This window comes from Mucor mucedo (assembly GCF_025094135.1).
Source record: "Mucor mucedo strain NRRL 3635 chromosome Unknown EV154scaffold_128, whole genome shotgun sequence".
Lineage (NCBI taxonomy): Eukaryota > Fungi > Mucoromycota > Mucoromycetes > Mucorales > Mucoraceae > Mucor > Mucor mucedo.
Genome location: NW_026252412.1, coordinates 96,210 through 106,553, shown reverse-complemented (window position 1 = coordinate 106,553; position 10,344 = coordinate 96,210).

The following is a 10,344-nucleotide window of genomic DNA, read 5'->3' as shown; positions in this document are numbered from 1 at the left end:
ACTGTCAACCCTGTAAGACACAAAAAGGATAAAACAAACTTTATGTACTAAGTAGAAACGCTTCATATTTAAAAGATATAATTTAGAGTATTTTGAAAATAGATCCAACTAGTTGTTTATTTTAATTTATGTATTTGAAGGGTCGTATTCGTTAGATAAAGTACACAGTGCCACAACCCGTTATATCAGAGTCTGAGATCAAATATGATCAATACTGTAAGGCACCAAAAGGATAAAACAAACTTTATGTACTAAGTAGAAACACTTCATATTCAAAAGATATAATTTAGAGTACTTGGAAAATAGATCCAACTAGCTGTTTAATTTAATTTATGTATTTGAAAGGTCATATTCATTAGATAAAGTACTCAGTGCCACAACCCGTTATATCAGAGTCTGAGATCAAATATGATCAATACTGTAAGGCACCAAAAGGATAAAACAAACTTTATGTACTAAGTAGAAACACTTCATATTCAAAAGATATAATTTAGAGTACTTGGAAAATAGATCCAACTAGCTGTTTAATTTAATTTATGTATTTGAAAGGTCATATTCATTAGATAAAGTACTCAGTGCCATAACCTGCTAATTTTAAACTGAGATCAAATATGGTGAAGTGTAAAACACAAAAAAGATGTTTGAGATCGGATATACATTAAGTAAGAACGTCTACTACATGGAAACTTTGTTTACTTCAGTAATATTAGATGTAACGTTCTTTAAAACTAAAAACGCGTCAAAAGGGTTACTGTTTTTGAGCGTATTACTTCACGGGAGCTTTAAAAATGACAAATAGAATTGTGAATTTAAAACTAAGTTTGGGTTTATTTTTGTACCTTGTAATTATTCTTTTAAAATTACTTTTATAAATTTACATATCTATATCAATATTCATTATGGCTAAATCAAGAAAAAGAATCAACATTGGAAGAAAGGCTAAATTCATTCAAATGGAAAAAATTGCTGCTGCTGAGTACATTGCTAATGAAGCAATTGCCAAAGAGGCCGAAATCGCTGACATGCCTCGACCAGAAGAAGTCAACGCAGAAGCTTTCCCCATTTCCTGGAGCAACGCAACCGAAAAAACCGGGGAACAGAAGTTTAAGCGTAAACTTCTCCCTACAAGAGAGACGCTCAGTAGAAAGAGATCTGCTGCAGCCAAGGCAGCTGTAGGCTGTCATTCGATTAATGATTTTTTCCCCGTGGTTCAACAGGTTCCTACACCACCTCAAGTAGAGAAGAAGGAGAAACCCAGAAGACCCGACGAAGCAAGTTTGGTAAAGATTCGCGAGTCTTTGCCCCTTTTGGAATCGAAAATCCGTATCTCTGGTAATACCACCAGCGACCAACACCACAACGGTGTTAAACAATTTCTGAAGTACGTGGTTGTAAAGCATGCTATGTTGCAGCTATTAGACGGTAAACTTTTGTGGAAGCAACGAAGCTTGCGGTAAACATGCACTGGATCCAAGCTTCGAAATCCTATCGTCATCGTGCTGCCAGAAAGTGGTTTGAAGCCTGGCTAAACACTGGTGACATTCCATGTCATCAGCAAGGAAAACATGCGAAGAGAAAATCAATTCTCAGTGATCCTGATGTGAAGGAAAGATGCATCACCTGGCTCAGGAGTCAAGACCCTGTCCGTAGAAGTAACCCTGCTCTTCGTCAGCATATACGACAAGAAGTGCTCCCTGAGTTACTTGAGTTGGAGAATGATGTCGAGGCCGGTGCCGATGTCATTTCCTCTCAGCCAGAGCATCCATTGTCGAACGTAGCTCAGGCAACCTACCTGAAGGCTTGGGGTTTTGACTATAAAACAGGTAAATACAATATGTAAAAACTTAGCATATATACTAATGCTTTAGCTTGATTATATTTTTGGGCATATGTGTGTAGGAAAGGATCGAACATACTTTGATGGCCATGAGCGGGATGATGTTGTCAGATATCGAATTAAGTGGGCCCAACAAATGATGGAATGGCATAAGCGTATGGAAACCTATCCCTTGGATAATGAGAATGCTGATCCAGTTCAACCTAGCCTAAAGGATAATGAAAAAAAGATGGTTTTAGTTACTCACGACGAATCAATCTTTTATTCAAATGATTGTAAAGTCACTCGTTGGTGTGAGAAGAACGAAACCATGATTCTTCCTAAAGGTCAAGGAAGATCTATTATGATCAGTTCATTCATGTGTCCCTGCCACGGAACAATGAGAGGTACCGTCAATGGTGCCAATTTGATATCAAGAGTCATCTTCTTCCCTGGCAACAGTAACGGCGATGGTTATTGGACAAACAGAGATCTGACGTGTCAATTATATGATGTAATTCATCTTTTCAATGAATTACATCCTAATTGTGTTGGTATCTTTGCCTTTGACCAGAGCTCGAACCATAAAGCCTTTGCGGACGATGCTCTTGTTGCCTCGAGGATGACTTCCGGGACTAGCGAAGTAAAGTCTTCTACCCTGTATAGGTTTCGGGATACCACTTATGTAGATAGAAACGGCATCATCAAGCCTCAAAGTATGTATACCATGGAATCTATGAACGTGGATGCCGCCATGAAGGAGATAAACAGACGGCGTGCCAAAGGACAGGCGTTTGATACCAATGCACTTGTCGAAAAGTACCAACACGCACAAGTAAATTTAATAATATAACATTAATATATAAAGAACTGACATCTTTATTATCATTATCTCTGTAGAAACGTGAGAAGTTCAAGGGAACTCTCCGTCTGTTGAGAGAACGTGGCTTGCTCGGCAGAAATGAGCCTCTGAGAAGGGTTTGTGTGAGAGGTACTCCACACGACCCTCAGGCTAAACCTGGCTGTTGTGCCGAATACTTGTTGTCACAGCAACCTGATTTCAAGGCCCAGAAGAATATGCTGGAGACCCAAACATCCAAGGCTGGTCACCTTTTTACCCTATACCCTAAGTACCATTGTGAGTGCAATTGGATTGAAAGACATTGGGGTGCAGCTAAACGATTTGCACGAATAGAATGTGATTACTCGTTTGACACTCTGAAGTCAAGAATCGAAGAGTTTCTTGACCATGATGAGGCTGTTTTTGGTCCTAAAATCAATAGACGATATTATAATCGTGCCTATAGATATATTGACGCTTACAGCAAGGGTAACGATGTCTTGGAAGCTGAAGATATTATCAGTAAGTTTTCCAAAGAATATCGATCCCACAGACGTGCTGTTTAGTTGCTCCTTGATGACTTTCAATCTAAAAAAAAAAAAAAAAAAAAAAAAAACAATTTAGACTCCCCCCAAATAAAATATATTTCCCTGAAAAATTTTCTTAAAAAAAAAAAAAAATTCTCCCCACATTAAAAAAATCTGGCTATAAATAAATTTCCTTTTATATTACTTGTACTAGTCGGAGATGAATGCTCAAAAATGTCACAGATTACGTTTTGGTATATTACAATGAAGATGCACTCTATACTCTTTATCAGCAGTATAACTATATCAATATATAAGTAAATGAACCATTTATATTAATAGCTGTTCTATTCTCTCTCTGGGTAGCTAATCCATTGAGAGAACTATTAATATTAAGTTTCTCTTTCTTATAATTCTTGATTGATCTGAGAAGTTTCTCTTCTCGATCGGTGATATCGTAACTCAGTGGTATAGCATTCTGTATCCAACTGTCATTCGTATATCGTATTTAGGCCAATCATGCAATCTTTTATATAGAAGTATGTGCTCGAAGTAGGAGAAGTTGTATAGCAGTATACAAGCGTATGCTGATATGCAACATCAAAGGTTGTTTTAATTTCATAGTTTATTTATTTAAACGATTTGCTTAATTATTCTTTAAGTGAATCGTACCCAAATACGACAGGTTGATTAAAATTTGAAGTAAATTTACATAAACTTTATTTTTTATCTCAAATTGCACAGATCTACGAAATTACACATTTTTTTTAAAAATTTTTAACTTCTCGATTTTTTTTTTCTTTCTTGATATTTTTCCAATAAACAATGACTAAAACGCAACAAGACCCTAAAGCTGACAAGCGTACTCGTGGGTTTAATTATACCGAGGAAGAGGACGTTCAGTTGTGCCATTCGTGGTCCTCAATGAGTAACGATCCTATTAAGGGTAATGACCAAACTGACCCTGACTTTTGGCAAAACATTGCCGATGACTTCGACATTAATTATGTCAAGAGGTATAAAACGCCTCCCAGGGAAAGGTGTTGGTCGTCTCACCGTGTTCGGTTCACGGCCATTGCGAAGTCCGTTAGCAAGTTTAGTGGTTTTCTCCAAACTTGTATGAACGGTCCCTCTCCCAGTGGCTCAGGTCCCGAGGACATGGTATACATTAATACTCAAAATCGTTTAAAACACATAAAAACTTACATAATATTTATGGAAATAAAAGATACATAGAGCCATGGAGATGTATAGAGCCGACCCAAGCGAAAAGAAAGGTTTCCAATTCTTGCATTTGTACAAGATTCTTGAAAGTTGTGAAAAATGGAAAAGCAGACTTGAAATCGCTGAAGTAAGAGCCAAAGGCAAGGGAAAGAAAGCGGCATTGAGCCTTTCAGCTGAGGATACTTCGGACGAGGTACGTCCTATGGGACGTAAGAAGGCGAAGCTCGAAGAGCAAAACAACAAGGAAGATGTCAAGGAATTGGCATTATTCTACAATGCCTACATCGAAATCACCAAGGAGAAGATGGCATTTGCCAAGGAGAAATTGCTCTACACCAAGTCTCAAGAAAAACGAAAGATTGAGAAGGATATCTTGATGACGGATACCACTGTCATCAGTTATGGAAGATACAGAAGATACGTTGAGAATAAACAACGTATCATCATGGATCGTATCATGGCGGAGGAGGAGGCGGAGGAAGAGGAGGCCCGTAAACGCTCCTTGGCAAAGAATGTGGAAGAGGATGACAATTCTTTGTATGATCCTGATCAACCATCTTTGATCACCGATGATGATGATCAACAATCTTTGGGCAAAGAAGGGCCTCTTTTGGTTGAGTATAAGGAACCTGTTTTGGTGGAAGACGGCGAGCCTCTTTTGGTTGGGGATGATGAACAATTGAGATAAATAAAAACTTTTTTTTCTCTTCAAAAAACTATTTTATTTAGAATTCTGTAGATATCTACATGTCGCCTCGTCTATGCCATAAGTGATCAATTAAATCAGATTGAAGCTGATCGTGCATATCAGCATTTCTAACACTGAAAAAGTTAGCAAAAAACTCACCAAAGGAAATAGTACAACGAGATGATTGAGGAGGAGCAGAATGGGGTTCGTAAACAAGTTCAAGATCTAGTTCACGCTCATCCTCAATAATCATATTATGTAATATGATGCATGCAGATCGTCTTGCTTAAAGAGCCGGCAAGGTCTTTGTACCATAGCAAAGCGTGCTTGCAAGACACCAAAAGCACGTTCAATATCCTTTCTCGCAGCCTCTTGAGCCTTTGCAAAGTTCTATTATATAACACATTGGCATCAATACGTCTCACACGATTTTACGAATTACCTTTCTTTTTTGAGACTGGGGGTTAGGTAAGGTCTTGACTAAAGTGGCATACTTTGGATAAATCTCATCTGCCAAATAATAGCCCTTGTCATAGCTATTACCATTGACCGTAAAGGTAACTGCAGGCATATCACCTTTAGTCAAAGTTGAAAAAATGGGGGAGCGGTGGATGACGTTAATGTCATTGAGAGCACCAGGAGCACCAAAAAAGGAATGCCAGATCCATAGGTCCTGGGAAGCTACTGCTTCCAAAATCACAGTTGGTCTGCCGCTTTTCCCGGTGAACTGTCCATGGAATGCCGTTGGACAGTTCTTCCATTCCCAGTGCATACAATCTATAGATCCAAGCATGCCCGGCAACCTCTCTTCTCTCCAACGTCCAAAAGACGGTCGACGTCCTCTTGCGTGGGGGTTCGCATGTACAGTCCGCTCCAAAAAAAAGTTCCACCATGTAACTCCGACTCTTTTTTAAAAGGATAGGTTTCATAGATCTAATGCTCATCACTCTTTCACCTTTATGTTTTTCTTCTCCTACAATTGGGTATGTCTCAATTGACACCTGATCAAAAAGCCTACGCAGTTGCAAAATCAAATCAAGGCACTTCTATGTCACAAATCGCTCGTGAATTAAATTTTTCAAGAACTGCCATCCGTCGCGCCATCCAACACTTTAAAGAAACTGGTTCATATCAAAGACGAGCAACTTCTGGAAGGCCAAAAAAGTTTAGTAACAGGGACAAAAGGGTGTTACAACGCTATGTGATGAAAAATAGACGTAGTACTCTTAATGAAGTTATGGCCAACGTCGATGTCAATGCAAGCATCAATACATTCAGGAAAGAGCTTCAAAAGCTCCAATTGAATAGTCGTATAGCCCGAAAAAAGCCATTTATTAACGAGAAGCAAAGAAAAAGACGTCTAGAATTTGCAAAGCAGCATCAAAACTGGAGTTTGGAAGACTGGAGAAAGGTTATACTTACTGACGAATCAAGCTTTCAAACCAGCAGTTGTTCTAGTGTTGTTCGGGTACGCCGTAAGCCCAATGAGGTCATGATTCCGTCATGTTTGGCGCCAACGTTTCAAAGTGGACGATCCTCCTTATCTGTCTGGGGTGGTATTGGATATAATCGTCCCACTAATTTGGTTTTACTTAACAAGGGTGAACGATCTAGTGCTCAGTTCGTAAATCAAGTATATGAACCGGTTTGGAAGGACTTTTATAACGGCTGTAGTTCAGCAATTCTCATGGAAGATTATGCACCAATTCACACTTCAAAAGTTGCCCGAAAATAGAAGAAGGACATGGGAATTATTTGTTTAGATTGGCCACCACAATCTCCTGATTTGAATCCAATAGAGAATGTTTGGATGATGATGAAACTCGCAAGACAAAACCGTTTGCAGTTTGTAAAAAATATTTCGACATTACAGATGCACGTTGTAAATGAATGGAAAAAAATAGAAGTTGAGAAAATTAACAAACTTATTGATTCCATGCCTAAACGCATAAACGATGTAATAAAAAACAAAGGGTACCCAATTCACTATTGAGTAAGCCTACGTTTGTCTAAAATACTTTTTTGTTCATAAAATTTATATCATAATGTTCAGTACTGTCTTTTCTACTATATGGAGTTTTTTGAAAGCTTTTTGCTTATAAAAGTCTGTCAAAAATCATGTAAGAAGATGAGAATACATGTAGGATACATATCGGAGTTACAGGGTGGAACCTTCTTTTTGGAGGGGACTGTACTCTTTCCCAAAAACATCCACAATGGCGTAACAGAATCTTTTGAGACTTTCCATTGCAGTTGATTCGCCCATACGAAGATATTCATCGATTGCGTTGGATCCGAGACCATAAGCTAACTGACGCATGGCTGCGGTCATCTTTTGGAGAGGCGATAACCCCAAGCAGTTGGCTGCGTTGACCTTTTGCTCGAAGTAGTCGTCGTGAGCCTCCACTTCCTTGGCAATTCGTAGAAATAGGCTTCGTCTCATTCTGTATCTTCTACGAAACATTTTGTCTGAATAGATAGGCGTCTCCGAGAAGTAGTCTCTCATAAGGGATTGATGACCTTTGTCCCGTTTTCTCCAAATAATATTACGTTTTTTGACAAGACGTCTCTTTTTTTTTTTGGGTAACTCTGCTTTCAAAATTTTCAAAGTCTTCACTGTAAGATTATGCATGTAAGGTTCTTCTACATCCTCATCACTTGATGTTAAATAGTAGTCTGACATTAGGACAGTTAAAGTTTTATAAAAAAAGTAACAAAAGTTTTTCAGGAGAAAATGACAGGCACCGAGTTTTAATTTTTTTTTTACTCAACAGCTGGAGAAATCTCAATTTAGCAAATTTGGTCACAAAAAAAAAAATGATTATATTTAATGAAAAATTTAATCAACCGCTGGGGATGCTCTAACGTACTATAATTTTTATTATTATCTAAAATCTGAGATTAAATTTATAAGTATTTAAATTACACTACATCATCCGGACAATTAATCCGGGTATAAAATGACCAGTTTAGTAGTTTGTATGACCACCATTGGCTTTAATAACCGCCTCAATTCTTGCTGGCATGCTATCTGTGTATCTCTGGCAGTCTTCCTTTGTAATGGTATTCCACTGTTCTTCGACTCTTTCCCAAAGTTCATGAACACCTTTTGCTTTTGATGTATACCGTGGTGTCGAATTGGTCACCGTTATTTCTATTTTAGGATTTTTTTTTTTTTGAGGAGTCTGAAATAAAACCGTTTTTCTTCCATTTGCATAATAAAACCAACTATGCCCTTGACAGACATTACTAATAACACTTCTAAGCGTCGCATGCAACTCGATGATTACACATGTGGCTTGATTATTGGACGATTTCAAGCTGATCAAAGCATCGCGGACATTCAACGCGCCATGTCGCTACCTAGATCAACGATCGTCGATTGCGTCAATTGTTGGAAGGAAACTGGTACTGGAATTTCAGAGACACGTAAAGGAAAGCACCCAAAGTTGTCTGAAAGGGACCAACGTACCGTTGTACGCAGCTTTAAGGATGAGCCCTTCATGCCATTTGTAGTTCACAAAGAGAAATTGAAGACCGCTGGTATCGACATACATCGACTGACTTTGAGCAAGTATGCCACTCTCAATGGGTTTGGCTCTTACGCACCAGCGTATGTACCAAAGTTGACGCCTCGACACATGCACAGAAGACTCGCTTGAACCAAAAACAAAGTGAATTGGACACCAGAACAGTGGGAAAACGTTATTTGGTCAGATGAGTCGAAGTTTAACGTCCAAGGCAGTGATGGAAGAGTCCGAGTGATCAGAAAAGAAGGAGAAAGATATCATCCAGACCTTGTTAAGAAAACAGTAAAATTTGGGAACGGTTCCGTGATGATTTGGGGATGTATTTGGGCTGGGGGGTTAGGACCTATTGTTGTCATGAAAGGCATCATAAATCAAGAAGCGTATATCGACTGTTTGTCCAATCACTTCCTCCCCTGGCTTGAAAATGTAACTGCAGAAACATCCAGGAACTTTATTTTCCAAGAAGATGGCGCTTCCTGTCACACTGGCAGCTATGCAAGCTGGTACAAGGCGAGATGTGGTGTTGAAGGGTTCGAGTTTTGGCCTGCCCAAAGCCCAGACCTCAATCCAATCGAGCATGTATGGGCTTACTTGGAGAGACGCATAGAGGGTCGTAGATATCAGATAAAAAATATCAATCAGTTAGAAGCAGCTCTCCGGGATGAGTGGTATGATATACCCAAAACGTTTTTAGAGAAATTGGTCGGAAGTATGAACTCCCGGTGTAAGGCTGTGATAGAAGCCAAAGGTGGTAACACAAAGTATTAATTTTTAAAATAAAAACATATATTATTAAAGTACACCTGTTAAACTTGCTCTGTTCAAATTTTGACAATATTAAGATGACATTTTATTAATAACTTATTCAATTTGAAAAACACCATCATTTTTCAAAAAATCTGAGATCGAAAAAAAAATTCAGAATAACGGTGACCAATTCGACACCACGGTACTAGCTCAGCTTCAATTTTAGGTGGTGCCAGACGTGCTCGATTGGATTTAAGTCGGGACTCTGAGGTGGCCAGCTATACGTCCAGTCCGTATTAAAGTTGTTGTCTTGAAACCACTGCTTTGTTAGCTTAGAAGTGTGCTTCGGGTCCTTGTCCTGCTGAAAATATATTTTTTCAGGGTCATAACCGTACCAGTCAAGCTTGTCCTTCATTGTTGTTTCCAAGATATTAATGTAATCATCTTTTTTCATGGTGCCATCAAATATCTCACAAGCATAACCAGGTCCATTATAAGTTATACATCCCCACATCATTAAATTTCCACCTCCATGCTTCACTGTAAGATTTAGATGATGAAACTGTAACTTGTCGTCCGGTCTTTTCCAGCAGTACTTAACGCCATCGGATCCCCAAATGTTTATTTTAGTCTCATCAGAGAAAACTACACGTTTCCAATCATCTTTGGTGCAACTACGATGTGCTTTAGCCCAATCCAGTCTTTGTTTCCGGTGATGTGCCCTAAGAAAAGGTTTTTTCTTTTTAACAGTCGCTTCAAAACCCATCGATTTCAGTAGTTTCAGACATGCAGAGTATCCGATTTCGACTCCTAGACCATTGAGATACTTTTCGACCTCTTTTCCTGTTTTGAGATCACCGAGTACAACCTTCTTTCGAATGGCATTTCGAGTTGTCTCCTTGACTATGCTGTGGTGACCTAGCAAGGCTATAGCCATATTAGAGCTAACAAAGGTTTATCCATGCTGATAC